The 16,452-nt window shown below is 35.4% G+C and overlaps 1 protein-coding gene and 1 long non-coding RNA gene across 3 annotated transcripts in view; both read right to left on the reverse strand.

The window, feature by feature from the left end:
* LOC135078608 (kinesin-like protein unc-104) overlaps window positions 1-16,452 on the reverse strand; it is a 162,576-nt gene that overhangs the window by 128,666 nt on the left and 17,458 nt on the right. The gene's annotated exons all lie outside the window — the stretch shown is intronic.
* On the reverse strand, window positions 11,534-12,800 carry LOC135078435 (uncharacterized). Of its 2 annotated transcripts, none has more exons than XR_010258606.1 (2): window positions 12,556-12,800; window positions 11,534-11,696 (listed from the first exon to the last, which is right to left on the reverse strand). It is a non-coding gene; the product is annotated as an uncharacterized LOC135078435 (long non-coding RNA). The 2 variants fall into 2 exon arrangements; XR_010258607.1 differs by lacking the exon at window positions 12,556-12,800 and adding an exon at window positions 11,781-12,274.

Consider the following 16,452-nt stretch of genomic DNA (forward strand, 5'->3'; position numbering starts at 1 on the left):
TGTACGACCGTGATGGTTTAATGAATGCTTACACAATTGTCTGGTTACAGGGATGGAACTACAATGTATTACTTTGTTTGATATGAAAATCAATTTGCATACGGCGAAGAAATATTCGTAGGGCGTGGTTTACTGTGTGTAATGAAAGTAGATAGAGCCTAGAGGATTCTGAATAAAACAGATAGGAACATAACTGAGCCTGATCTTTGGCTTCCTTTTTCACGTTTAGTAGTTTTTTATTCAGATCCCCTTGTCTAGTTACAAAAGAGACCAACAAAAACGTTAGAACATCGTAGCTGTTCACACACGATCTTTCAAGACAATGTATCTTTAAAAGTCAACTTCCACAAAGTAACAAAAGAGGTTAGAGGCTTTTTAGAACACTGTCAGTGTTCCACAAATTCATAATAAAGGCACTGTTTGCCTTTTTATACAGCCTACGCCAAAAATAACCCCAGAGCGTGACGTTAACTAAGCGATGCCACGCTAACTGCCGCGTGAAGTTTCGTCGGTCGACGACCTTGCATGACAGAATGTACTCTAATAACCGAAGGCTATTACGGCCCTAGTGTTGGATACAAACAAAGTGCAACGACTGATGTAGATAACGTTGAAACCAACATACAATGGGAACTGGGAAGCCTGACTATAGGTAGGTATATTCAGGCACAATAATCGATGTGTCAATTTCGAAGACTTGTACTTTAATAATAACCGAAGGTTATTACGGCCCTAGTGCTGGATACAAAGTGCAACGACTTATGAAGATAAACGAAGTTGATAGCTAAAATACAATAAGAAGTTTGATATTTGTGTCATAAATATTGTAAGAAAATACAGTTAAGCACAATAATCAATGTGTCAATTTCAAAGCCATTGTTCATCATCATCATCATCATCATCATCATCATTTCAGCCATAGGACGTCCACTGCTGAACATAGGCCTCCCCTAAAATGCTTTCCACGTTGATCGATTGGTAGCGGCCTGCATCCAGCGCTTCCCTGCTACCTTTACGATGTCGTCGGTCCACCTTGTAGGTGGACGTCCCACGCTGCGTTTTCCGGTACGCGACGGTTTCGGTTTGCCGACGATATTGTGGTCATGGCAGAATCGTTGGAAGATCTTGGCACAATGCTCGAAGACCTTAATCGAGTTTCCCAACAGGTAGGCTTGAGGATGAACATGGATAAAACGAAGCTTATGTCGAATGTCCATGTTGCGCCCTACCCAGTTTCAGTTGGGAGCTCAACTCTCGAGATTGTTGACAAGTTTGTCTACCTCGGACAAACGATCCAGCTTGGTAGGTCCAATTTTGAGAAGGAGGTCAATCGTCGAATCCAACTCGGCTGGGCAGCGTTCGGGAAACTACGTAACATCTTTTCGTCCAAAATACCGCAGTGCCTGAAGACGAAAGTCTACAACCAATGTGTGTTACTAGTAGAGATGGGTTATACTAGGTAAATTTGATACTAGGTGCACCTATTCCTAGTATTTATTAATACTCGATCCAAATACCTATTCCACCTAGTACGTAGTAATTTAGCATACTTGACGCGACTAGTGCGGACTAATCCACGTAATATGAATTTAAAATATTTTTTTTTTTAAAAGATACAACCGTAGTATGAATAATGCAATTTGAAATTGAATAATAATTCCTCCCTTCATACTTCAACAGGCATAGGACTGTCGACTTAAAAGTTGGCGTATTTAAAAGATATCAATTTCATAAAAATATTTACGTATTTTTTCTTATTTACATGAATATGGTTTGACTACGTTTGTGTGCGTTTGCTTGGTCGCGCTCAAATTTGTTTGGTCAGACAGAGACGGAGTGAATCTCTACGTTCGCACATAAGCTTAGCGAGAAATACTAGGTGCGCGTAATACACGACTACGGATTACGCAATAATAACCTCTATTACTATGACGGTAGGGTCGGAAATCGTGTAATTTATAAAATACTAGGTGGATCAAGTATTTCAAAAATTGGAATAGGTGCCGCCTAGTACTGTAAAATACCTAGTGTGTGGATCTGTTCTAGTAAATACGTCTCATCTCTAGTTACTAGTGATAACTTATGGCTCGGAAACGTGGCCTCTCACTATAGGCCTTATACAGAAGCTCAAAGTTGCACAGCGTGCTATGGAGAGGGCTATGCTTGGTGTTTCTTTGCGAGATCGAATCAGAAATGAGGAAATCCGTAAACGAACTAAAGTCGCTGACATAGCCCGACGGATTAGCAAGCTGAAGTGGCAATGGGCAGGGCATATAGTACGCAAAACTGACGGCCGATGGGGCAGCAAGGTTCTGGAATAGAAGCCTTTGTTATTCTGAATCAAAGGGCACACAATACAATATACAATAAATAATAATCGATCAACATTTTTGGCAGTTGATTGTAAAAAAAATGTGATTGATGAGGAATGACTGTTTTATGATAAGAAAATTATTATACGAGTATACTTAGCTGTCGGTTTCATTGAGCCCTGTCAGAAACTTAGGACTGCTCATTAGTGACTTAGAAGACGCAAACTGGAATGTAATTACAAACGACAAACTAATTCCCAAATAACGAATCTGAACAGTAACAACACTACCTAAAGGGACTGTAGCTACTTACAAGTTGAGCACGATGATTGATGAGTCTACGAAGGCAGCTCACATTAATATCACATTATATACCAAAATAACTTCATATCTGTGGCTATGTTGCACGCTCTCGGCAATCGAAAAACTTTTACACGAGAGTTTTATAAGCGTGGCGAAGTTTTGCGAGCTCGTGGCCATAAAATGTAGTGAGATCTCATGTAGAGTAAAGAGTGATGCCTCATTAAGTTGGATAGAAGGCTTTGGTGGACATATAAAATGCCGCACTATTTCACTATGGACGTGTAGCGTCATGTAGGGAATTTAATGTTTACTTTAATTTGTTGATAAATGCTTATTATTTGGTAAATCAAAATTTTCTTTACGAAAATCACTTTATTGCTTTTCAAAAAGATACTGCAACGCTACTTTACAAAAATAATGAACTCAATAACTCATCGTTTCCAGCAAAGAGTACTTACATTTCAAATGTTCAGGATGTGACGCAAATATCCCAATTTCATCACAAGACATTACACCGGCCTCAGCAGGAAATTACTTGAACAAATATGTATGTGAATTTTTGGGATTCTTATAAAGATAATGTATGGTGTGTGTATCGCAGTGGATAAATCCTACTATCTAATATTATAACTGTGGACGTTTGTGAGGATTAGATGGATTGTTTGTTCGTTACTCTTTCATTCACGCAAAAATTATTGCACGGACTTTACAGCAGAATAACATAAAGATAATGTTAAAAATATAATTCCACGCGTAAATACATAAAGATAAATAAACGCGTAAATACGTATAGTAAATAAATAAAGATTTTACTTATGTTGTCACTTTGTGAAACATTCGCCAGGCGCTGAGGCATATTTATTAGACTCCCACGCGTCCCGACGCGTCCGTAAATACCGGGCCGACTTATAGCCTAGGCCTTTTGATATATTACGCCTAATTCTCGCTTCACCTAAATTGCTGAAGTCTAGAATTGGGCAGAAAGCATGAAAAGGGATTCTGCAACGACACTAGAAATGAAACGTTACATTTCGACAACCATGAACAACGTAGGTATTTGAGTTGGTTTTAAGCAGAAATTAAAAATATCTATAGCAATCTTATGAGTCTTCATATTATTGGGTTACGTGCCTACGTACTTAGATACTTGAGTGCCCGTCGTTTAATGAATATCTAAAAATGTAACTATCAAAGACGTATAGTGATTTCCAAGTCAACTCGCTTCGTAAACAACACTATCGTTGCCCCAAGGAGATGGAAAAATAACAGGAAAAGTAATTAAACGGCGCAAAAGTGTACCAACTTGAAAAAGGTTTATTTTTAGCAAAAAAAACCTTATAAGAAGCCGAACAAACTCGTTCGTTGGGCAAGCAGCTAACTTGGGCTTTGTCTCAGGTCGTTTTCGAGCTCAATGGGTCTTTAGTAGTACTTTGCAAGTGCTGGAGCTTTGTTGGCATCGAGCAACATTCAACTTTTATGTAGCACGTTTTTTATTAGCTACAAAAATAGTAAAAAAAAAATATTGTTGCTGATTGATGATCGATTCATGTAACAAAATGAACTTGTAAGGTACTTGATACAAATAAGGCCTACGTTCTAATAAGGCCTATACATCAGAAAACACAGATAAATAAATCCAACCGGGATAATACTTCAAGGACACGTACTCATATGCCCTATAACCCGGTAGAGTGCAAGAACGTCCCGACCTACGATCCCAGGAGCAATTGGCACGCGTTCTTCTAACGTGGTGGGTGATTTCGTGCTCTCTTATAAAAATTTGGCGATTTCATTTTAAATTTTCGGTAAAATGACGCTGTTTTAGATTAAGCTTTTCTTAATAATCGTTTCTAAATATTTCTTACTAGCTAATAATTACCTTAATTTGTACTACTGGCTATAGATGCATTATTTGTATTTTTTTAAAGACAACAAGAGCGAGATATCTAATAAGGCCTAGGCCTTATTTCAGCATGGTAGGCCATATTAGATACTTATGTCAACACCTGATTACGGACAAATTCATTAAACTAAATGAGTCAAAGAGTAACTAAATATTTATTTAATAATAATGTTACTAACAGCACAGAAAAGAAAAAGAAAACAGTGTCGAAAAAAATTACATAACCTTTAAAAAAAGAAACAAAATACAAAACCAATAAAAAAAAAGAAAAAAAAAGCCGTTTGTATAATTCTAAAGGAAAGGAGAATAAAAGCTGATATTATCATGCCTGTCTCGAAGACAATGTAGCAGATATGCGACCATAAAGGACTGCTTTTGGTGGTATCACAAATATTGTGTAGGAGTTCGTAAAGATGATTCAGAAGCCTTTTTATGCCCTGGTTCTAACAAAAATTGAGATCTCATTTTGTTTACAAAAATTTAAGACTAAATGATGTTCCTAAACTGATTTATTTAAAAGGTTTTATGTGTAGGCCTTATTCGAACACGGTGTTTTAATAAGCCCTATACAAAAAAATAATATTGTTTGTTTTTGATATTTTTTTTGATAATTTAAGTAAGGAATCATTACTTCGTTACTATGAATATTTAATTTTATCTATATTTTATGTATTATTCTTAATAAGTAAAATTTAAGTGTATCTAGAGATATACAGTATATTTCTGTTTACTTGGTATGTAAAATTTTGATAACGCATACAAATCGACGTGTTTAATGTTATAAGACCGCATTTTGTTTAATACAACCTCAATTTTAAGGTCTAGAGGCATTTGAATCATATAGGCCTTATTCAGTGTAGGTGATTTAATAAAGCCAAAATCAGTGGTTTCGTAATTTGCTTATTTTGAATACATTTAGTTAAAAAAAAAAATATTTTTTGTAAAATTGCTAAAATTAAAGGATGGAAGAAGTTAACTAACCTTGTTTTTGTTGACTGGCGTTAATATTTATTGAAATATAAGCATTTAAAGTTAGGTAGGCCTTATTTGTATCAAGTACCTTATTCTACGTAACGTGATCGTGAATTAAGATAATAACATTGTGTGTGCGTGTGAATATTCCAAGGAGAGCACAAATGCTGACATATTTTCCGGTTAAATACTTTACTTTGTGTATATCTATGTACGAATAAGGAAGGAGATTAATGTTCACTAGCAATACTAACATCTTCATCATCATCATCATTTCAGCCATAGGACGTCCACTGCTGAACATAGGCCTCTCCCAATGCTTTCCATGTTGATCGATTGGTAGCGGCTTTCTGCCCCGTCAGTTCTGCGTACTATGTGCCCTGCCCATTGCCACTTCTGCTTGCTAATCCGTCGGGCTATGTCAGCGACTTTGGTTCATTTACGGATCTCCTCATTTCTGATTCGATCTCGCAAAGAAACACCAAGCATAACATATCTTAATTGGACTGTTTTTGGCAAATTCAAACAATGAAGAAAACAATTTACGTAGTTTTGGCATAGCTTGGGTGATTCGTCTTATGGACTGGTAATTTAGCCCATTCCGCAGGGCAAGGTCAGATACTATACTGCCTACCCTTCAAAAATAATGCTAACTACCATTCTGTCAGGTCAATTTAACCTACTTATGACCAGAAACAAATTCCTTATGACAAATGTGAATATGTATTATCTCTTCAGTTAAAAACTAGGTGAAGTATTGTAAAAAAAAACATATCCATAACAACCGCTTCAATATTACGGGGGATCGTCCCAAGGAGAGCACAAATTCGAAGGCTGTCCATAAATCGCGCGCCCGCATCCCTCGCGTGTTATTTGCGATCCGCACGCACGTCTGTATCGTTCCGCTTTGCCCGACGCTTATTTATTAATTTGCAAAACACTTACAAAATGTATAACCTTCCATACAAATATAGTGTTCGTTCGTTTCAGCCAAATGACGTCCACTGCTGGACAAAAGCTTTCACAATGATCGCTCCTGCGCTGCCCGCATCTAGATATTTTCCGCGCCCTTCACCAGGTCGTCGTTTCAATTTCGATAAAGAGGACAGTCATCGAATCCGACTCGGTTGGGCAGCGTTCGGAAAGCTTCGCAACATACTTAAGTCCAAAATACCACAGTATTTCAACGTAAAGAAACAAAACTATAATATCTTGAAAATCAAAATGCTACACTATTACATAAGTGTGCCAAAATACTTGCACCTTGATACGGGCAGCACGACCGTTCGTTGTGGAAATCCGTGGGAGGACGTTGTCTAGCAGGAGATGTTGTTTGGCTGAAACGACGATGATGACGACCAAAATACATAGAACTTGAGAAACTTGTAACAAATCAATAAGTTATACAACCGACTAGAACATCATTAGCACAAACAATCATCTCTTTTATATTAGCTTATAATGAATTCGAATATCATTTTCCTAAGTCTTCGCAAAGAAAAAGGACTTCTGAGGGTGAATTACAAAACAGTTTTGGAACATATTTGTTTCTCGGAAAAGGAATACATCACACAGGAATAACAGATCGGGTCCTCAACTTACTGCGAGTTATTTTCGTACCGTATTTGCATGAATTATGTGGGTAATGCCGTAAATCGATATTCGATATCATAGAGAAGACGCAATATTGTAATAAAACTGTGTAAGAATCGATTAACTTTTTACTCAATCATAAATGACACACGTTGGTGGGATTTTCGTTCTATGAAAATAGAAGAGCTTTTGATTGATTGGCAAGTATGTACATAAAAATAAGTCAGCCATACTATTTATGTTATGTAAATTAAAACCTTTTTTGCAGGTAATGTAACTACGTTAGGCTACTTAATAATGCAGTTTCAGGGCATATACTAGCAAAACAAACTGTCTGAGAGAGATGAGATACAAATCGCGTTTTTTCATAATCCACAATACATCTTCGTTACTTCTGTATACTTGAAAGAAATAAGCTATGATAAATGAAGGACGCGCAGCAACAAACACCATCACGGTTAAATGTAACATGAGCCAATTTCTCGGCGGCGGCTTACGAATTCATAAGAGCATCAGCAGGGTTACTCCGAAAAACGTTATCCGAAGTATCGAATGTTGCTATCCCTCTCGCGCAAAGCGAGATGCCAGCATGAGTAACGGTGACAAATAGAACCGAAACCAAGCGTTTCGGAGTATTCCAGCAGCTCGCTAGCTCTGCCGGGACCGGTGCAATCACCACCCGCGTTTCATATTGCAGACGTATGTTCATTTGTTTTGATGAAACTGACATTATTTGAGACAAGAATTCGTGGGGGCGTTTAGGAGAATTCAGAATTCATAAACAGAACCTTCGGGATCACTTCAATAATCTCGGAGCTCTACTATACCCACCCACATTCATTGTTTAACGTTACATGAACAGCAGATAAAAGGCAACTAGAAAAGATTGATGTTACAAAAATATGTTATTCACGTAACATGATAATATAACCTATAACATAATAATAACCATTTCACAAAAGGCAGATAATAATATACATTATCAATCATATTAAGCTATTGTGATAGGTTATTTATAGCTTGGTAATCTAATCTAATCGAGACACCCTTTATTAGTTATTATACTTCTGAAAGCTTTAATAACAAAGTCTGATTGAACTCGGTCACAAAATGCAGTATTTATTGATTGAAGCATCGTAGTTAGGGTTTCTGATTTCTCGACTTATATTTTTTCTCGAGTTTCGAGAATTCTCGAGGCCAAAGTCTCGAGTTTTCTCGAGTCTCGAGTCTTTTAATGAAAACTGCTGAAATCGGTTGAAATTTAATAAAAACACAGGTTTTTTTAATTTAATATACCTACTTTTATGCACAACAATCAATATTAGAATTTAGTACCACTTATTTGGTAAGGAAAGAAACAAAAAATAAAATCTTCTTTCATAATTAATATTTACTAATAATCATAACAAAAGTCATAAAGTCTCGTGTACTTTAAGGATAAATAACAATAAAAATCTGAAGCTACAATTGAATCACTTGTTTTCTAAAGAACACAAGTCCAAATAGCAAAATTACGATAAATAGTTTTTTTTTATGAATAAAAAAAACTTTTGAAGAAATTTTTAAATTTCTTACAGATAACGACTTGAATAAACTTTACGAGGAGGCACGAGTACCTAACCTAACGTCTGTTAGGTAAGGTAACTATCTAGTTAACAAGTTTTTCAGTCTTTACATCAGGCAGAGTTAAAAATACATAATAATATAATTATCATACTCGTTGGTGAACATTATTATTACTTAGTTTCGATTAAGATCATTACTTGCAAATCAAATCAGTTAAAAAAGGAAAGACTAGGCCAGTCTTAAAGCAACGTTGACCTATTAAATAATTAAAAACTTACTTTTGTCTAAGAAAATAGGCTTTCAAGAATATTAAAGCTTCAAAATCGAAACTCGAGAATTCTCGAGCTCCGGTAATTTTTTTCTCGTCTCGAATGAAGCCAAATTTCTCGAGTTTTCTCGAGTTCGAGAAAGCTCGAGCAGAAACCCTAATCGTAGTATTGTAATGAGATAATTAAGTAACGCAAAAAATAAAATCATGTAGTGCAATATCGCAAAAAGAATGTAATAATTTCACCAATACATTCTCATCACGACGAGGCAGAATACCGAAGGCACGTCCCCGGGTGACAATATGTTATATTTGTTTATGTCCCGTGTTACGCGTAGTTCTTCTGATACCTAGCTACATGAAAGCTCGCTGAATGCGTATGATAACACTGATTTACCAAATAAAAATAAACATCCGAAACGCACGTCAACTTATCTCGCCATCAGTTTCATAAACTACAACTATACATATGCTACATTTTGAAAGGTTATGTTACACTTGTGCTAAAGAAATAGTGCACAAATGCAGAAGGAAAAGTTAAACTACATTTTCCATTTTAACTCATATGTAGAGAACCGTTTTCTATGAAGAACTGCGGGTTAGAATTACCATTCAACTTTAAACAAGCTTTCCACGTACATAATCACGTAGACCAGGCAAAGATACTTCTCAAACAAAAGACGCCTCGATCCACTATCTTTAATTTTCATCTACCATAACAATAAATAAAACCATTATTCCAATTTGAAACTAGACCCGAAGCAATTCCCGTGCTCAGCAAACTAACCATTGTTTTAGATAAAGCGCGGGCGCCAGCACGGCGCGCTAGGCCAATCAACATATCGACTTCACCCCGCTTTGATCACGCAAGCAAGTATTTACTGAGAAAAACGCTTTACACCAGGGTTTCTTAAAGTGGGGTACGCGAACCCTTAGGGGTTCGCCATTCGACGCTAGGGGGTTCGCGACAAGATTTACGTAATGCTGGCAGAATTAAGGTTGAAATATTGTCCAAAATTACTAGTAAAATTGACTCCATTTGCGACAAGAAACAGGCACACTCATCACATATTAAAAAGGCATCATTTCTTTGGCACTTTTGGTATCTTTTATTGAAATTAAAACCTTATTTTTCTTCAATAGTAAATTTTATTATTTTCTTGGCGAGATTTATGCCCGTTTTCACCATCAATCCCTAATTTTTAAGTGACCCCTTTGAAGACAAAAATCCTGTTGTGTGTTACCATAGAGGTCCCTTAAAAATTAGGGATTGATGGTGAAAACGGGCATTAAATAGCTAGTTAAGGGGTTCGCTGTCCCCTGGAAACTTTAACAGGGGTTCGTGGAGCCGAAAGTTTGAGAGACCCTGGTTTACACCATTACTGGGAACCACGTGCGGGTCTACTCGTTTTCAGGTTGATATTTGGTATGCAGCGCAAGCGGATTCCTTTGTGCAAGGTCAGTTGGACAGGGGTTTGCAGGGAATGGCAATGAAGTTGGGAATATGTGTGTGAATGCGAGTGTATTGTAAAGAGAAGTAAATACCTATCGATTTGTGCGTGAAGCTGGAACTTTATCAATAAAGGTTGTCTTTTAGAGCCGTAAGCTTAACTCTACTTCGATACTTACTATTACAATTCATAACACAATGCTTTAAAACACCTAATTTTTGCCCTGAAATATAATTTGTTTTCAATCAACTGTAAAATTGGATTTTAGTTTCTTTGAAGTGAGATTCTATAGAGCAATCGCCTTTTAGAGTAGAATATCTTTATTTGACTTTGACAGCTCATTAAAGGCACGTTAATTCATTGGTGATATCAACGCCCAAGTAACACGCAATCTGTATATTCACTGAAGTTAAGATTGATTTACGTTTTAAAGTCAGACTATCACTTTAAATCAGTTTTGACTTAGTTTAAATGCTTTTGAGTAGAATGCGGTAAAATTTACAATGCATGAAGCTATTATATGGTCTAAAAAAAATAAGTTAATTGGCTTATAATCATACTAAAACATTAATTACTTTTAATATACAGCACCTTTATTAACAGCATTTACACTAACACAAAGGTTAAAACCGTATATTAGTAAATAAGAAAACCTAATGCATTAAATAAACGTTGTCGAAATATTCTATAGTGCATTCAGATATATTAACACATTTTACAGATTGAACGCATTTTTATGATCTTTTCTTATGCTTATTTACTGCTCAGCATTAGCCAAACATTTACTAAAGTTTTAGCTCTGTTATCTTCTTATTTTATTGTTACTTTAAAGCTTTTAGCACTATTTAGATAAATAAAAAAAATATTTTATTACTTTAGGTCATAATTTGGCCATAAAACCACGAGCCGTATGATTATATTCATTTGTGCGTTAGTAGGTCCTGTATATTCATTAGAAAATTTATGTCGAACGTGTCACGTTATTGATATGAATAAACAGTGGAAAAAGACTTAAGGCCGGGTTGCACCAACTTACTTTAACAAACGTCATAAATCTGTCAAACCCCATACAAGAAACATCGGTTATCGTCATAGTTACGGTCAAAGTTAGGTGGTGCAACTCAGCCTAAGAGAACAGGTGGAGTAAAAGAGAAAGATAAAGACGGAATATTCAAACTTTATATTTGGTTTAAGAAATGCAAAACGTGTTCCAAAAAATGATACACCTCATACACAAAATACAGTACAATCGGTTGTTGTGTGAGTCAAGAAGTTCCGTAGAACATTCCTTCATCCCTTTCGGTCGTTTGCACTATTTTAAAAGGCATCTGAAAAAAAACAAATAAGCTTATTTATGACTTAATAGAGAAGTAGTTACCTGAAAACTAAATAATTACCCGTATAACGCATACCCTTAAAAAAACGACTACAGCAACACTACTAACTAGTTACAAAAAGTTCCTTTAAATTATTACTATTACAATGAGCGAAAAATAAGATAGGTAGCTATATCGTGTTTCATTACAAATTACATTTGTAGTGATAATGATTTTATACTTAACACTTGTCAAACTAGGTACCTACCTAATTGGAGACAGATAAAATTGAAAGACGTGGAGTAGGGGATCATGACGTGATTAAAGGATTCTAAATTATTGTTTCGGTACCCTGATTAACACTAAAGCAATCCATTTTTATGACGTTTAAACCTAATGAACATTATAACATACCTAAAAAGTGTTACAGTAATGCTAAAGATATCACTTAGATATTTTATATGTAGGTTGAATGACTTAACCATTTTCTTTTTACTATAATAAGACTGACAACATTAAAAGACACTAGTTGAAAGTTTAAAACATTAATATTATCTGACGCCATTTGCTTTCTGTTTTCTCTAACATAGAAAATATAATTATAATACACATATGCATGAAATACTACTTATTATCCTTTTCTTACAAGCGGAGTATCGATAGAAGCAATTTTATAAGTTAAAATTAATCAAACCGTTAAAAAAATCACAAAAAGTGTCATATGTCGATTCTAAATTTGTCCCTATTTTATTAAAAAAAGGATTTCTGTGAGGGCGCGTGAATTATAAACCACAAACATATATATATTTTCACATAAGACTAATACTCCCAGCTCATTTTCATTCTTGAAACAAAAAAAAATGATACTTACCTTATGATAAATTATTTTAAATAAAGACATTAAAACATCTCCTCACAACACCATTGCACTGCAATACTCTAAACGAAAAATAATCAAATCGGACAATAAAATGCGATAAGTTTTTTCGAATACTTTCAAACAAACAAAATAAAACGTTCAGCCTTAGAATAAAACGTAACTTTGGCATTGTAATTCTGAAAGCTGTTTCAAAGCTGTACTAACATCTAATAAAATGCTTTTTACATTAGAATATGCTGTCTTACAACTTTACTAATGTCTGTCTTCAATAACATTATAAGCGCTGGTTAGCAGCACTAATAATATTTAATAATGCTCAAAGCCGTATTATTTGGGGCCCAAATTGCGCTTACAAGACACTTATAGACTTTTAAACGGCTGATATAGTGCTACATATGCTGCTCATATACTGCTCTGCACGTAGGTTCATGCTGTTGTACGCTTCTTATAATTGTGTTTTGTGTTACTTGGGCGACCCGTAGTCAATAATTTTCATTTAGAATAACTGCCAAATGCAGATTTAAGGGCGTATAAACGATATACCTGGCAGGGAAACATATTAACTGCACCAAGTGCACCATATCTAAAACTATACCTACAATACTTTACCCTACTTTGAAAGTACCAACTCAATCGATCTAGCCAGCGAAAATGACTGAATCATCCACAAACACAAGCATCACTGAACTGCCTCATACTTTTGAATAAATACAGATTCTAAGAACTATATCTTCATTTCATACAAATTACCCAAGTAGCATTTTACTCCATTTAAGAGTTCACATTTCGTTCCAATGTGTACTTAAAGCATTAGTACAGTTCACTCGTGATGTATAAGCTCTATTATTGCAATTAATTACACCTATACCTGTCTAAGGGACTTATAGGAGTGTAGACTAGTGTAGAGTTATACTTTAATACGATTGTTGGTGTTATAATACTCTAACAACTATCCTTTAGTCAGCCGTCTGACTAAGAGCATTATAGGAGGGTAGAGATACGGCAACCGCTGTTTAACGGCCTACTTGTACGATGTTATAGAGCTAGCATTTTAATAGAACACACGTGGTCATTTATAAAGCCAAAGGCTGTTATGTTTACTTGTTTTAGACTGTTATACAGCTAGTAGCTGTAGTAGGACTTGTTTGTGATAATTAAAATAACCTTTTTTTACTATCTGTACAAAAGTGTTTCAATGGTTCGCATGTGCACTGTAGGCTGTTAAAAGGACTATATGTGTTGTCCATTAACATCAATAGCAGTTTATTTGTCCACAAGTACTACTCTTATTTGCTTTAAGCTGAACATGAATGTGAATGTGATATTCTATTACACATTTCCCCAAGCCTGTTTTTAGTTGTTCATGGTGGTTCTGTACATGATGCAGAGGAAAATATTATGCCTGAACCTGAAAGTTCCCTTCAAAATATACAGATATCAGAGTGTGATGATTGCAGTTCTAGTGATAGTGAATACAATTTTGATTTGGACAATTATTTATTTAACCTTTCGCAAAAAAATAAGAACATGGGCTATTGAAAATCGTATTCCTCATTCCGCTTTGAATAAATTGTCAGGCATAATAAACGAATTTAAACCGGGAACACTACCGTCTGATGCTTTAGGTATTCATACTTGACTATTAGTAGCTGGGCTAGGCGATTTAACGGACATTAATAATTTTTATTATTATGCAGGATGCTGGATGCAGGCCGCTACCAATCGATCAATGTGGAAAGCATTAGGGGAGGCCTATGTTCAGCAGTGGACGTCCTATGGCTGACATGATGATGATGATGATGAATAATTTTTATTGCGGATCTCTAAAATTTCAGTATTTGAAAGAATTAAAGATACACAATTGACCTGAACTAGGTACATCTTAAAGCTGTACATAAGTTCACATTAGAATAAATTTATAGACATTAGCGCTGTAGTGGTACAAATGTGGAACTTCATATAGATAACAGCATTCTAACAGAACACATGTGAACCTAATATACGCTCACCGCATTAAATTGGAGTTATAACAGTTCACATAGCCGTATTTCATTTCCACCATTTTGTTCTACATAACCTAAAATATTTACCAAATAAATCTCCAAAATTAATGCAGATTTATCACAAAATTCGCAGATAGAGCGATTGAGTTTTGGTTTCATGTTATAATTAATTACCGTAATATAATTATAATGCCAATACAATATCAAAAACTGAAAATTGTAGATTTCCTCTCAGCCAGTTTTAAATATTTTAAAATGAATATCGCGTTTTTACAGAGGCGCGTAAATATTTTAGCTTTAAATATGTATACATTTCATTAAGTTGCATTCCCAATGGCATTAACATTATTAAGTATTTAAAACCCGTGTTATTATTTGCATAAATGATTATCCGCCCGAGTTGTTTCCCTCTTGGCACTCACGTACAAATACCAAACTAATATTAAAATGTGGAAATAATTTAGGACACACGTGAACTTTATGTAGCATTGGAGTACTTTTGTCGGACTTTATAACTTTGAAAGCTGTGCATTTAGCCACTTGTTACTCTTTATTACACTCACGTACGTTGTATGGTTCACACTGCGTCCCATATAGTGCCGTAAGTCAGCCTTAAGTCCGACGTTACTACTTAAACTGCTATTATAATGCTATTATACTGCTAATGTACAGCCATAGTGAACTTAAGGCTGTCTAATTTGTGCCCAAACTGGTTCTATAAAAGCATTATAGCAAGCTATACAGCTCGTATACAGCTGACATACACAGCTTGTGGAGTACATGTGAACGACTAGTGAACTCTTAAATGGAGTAAAATGCTACTTGGGTACTAATCAAACGGAGACGCATGTGTCTACAAGTTAACAACCAAAACGATCCCGACTCTACTTTGTAAACGAAATCTATCCATCTCCCTCACACTACTGGGAAAGTTACATATAAGAATGAGATGGATGAGCGAAAGATATCGAAATTTCGACAGCGACGCAATATTATGGTAAGCAGACTATGGCGTCAGAGCGTCGCGCCCATGACGCAGCAGTGGCAGGATACAGGCGTCTGGAATACTATTTATAGAGACGATTAGAGGTTAAACCACTAATAAGGCCAGCGTGGGAGAAAGGACACATAAAAATAAGGCGGTAGGTAAAAGCCAGAAATATGTTTCCTAGACGTCATACATAATAATGTCACCACACCTACACGTACACGTAGTACTCATTAATACAATGCTGATACAGTCATACTAGCATGTCTTACAACTGCGATAGACCTAAAGCTCTTAATTAGACGATAGAATTTTATAGCAATAAGCACTGATGTCATCACTCGTACGTCAACAAGTTAGAATTAATTAAACTTGGATTTTCATGGCTAAGAAAATTGAAATAGTTTTTTGGAAAAGCCACTATGTACTTAAGTTTTCTGTTTTTCAACTGATTTAGGTACGTCTTAAAACCAAAACCACCACCGATAGCCACTAAAGGCTTGGATCAATAAAAATCTAATGAAAAAGAATGTCAAATGGACTGTATGCAAAGGAAATTAGTTGCTCTTCCCAAGAGCAGAAAGATTTTAATATCCGCCTCGTGGAAGAAACTATTTAAATTGTACATTCACTTCAACTCATGATAAATGGAACTAGCGTTTGAAGTTATTTATAGGATTCTTACGGTTTTTTCCATTTCCTGGATAATTTAAAATTGAAATAGTCCTGCAAGGTTTAATAATATAATTAGTGTGAACAATATATCCATGGTATTTGCCCACAACCGTTATAGGTATGTTTGTATACTCTTGATTCTAGAAAATGTTCAATCGTGAACTGAAAAGGTCAGTATTTTAATCATGCACAAAATTGCCTTATTGACTCAACACAATAAAA

The sequence above is a fragment of the Ostrinia nubilalis genome, chromosome 15, assembly GCF_963855985.1.
Source record: "Ostrinia nubilalis chromosome 15, ilOstNubi1.1, whole genome shotgun sequence".
Classification (NCBI taxonomy): Eukaryota; Metazoa; Arthropoda; class Insecta; order Lepidoptera; family Crambidae; genus Ostrinia; species Ostrinia nubilalis.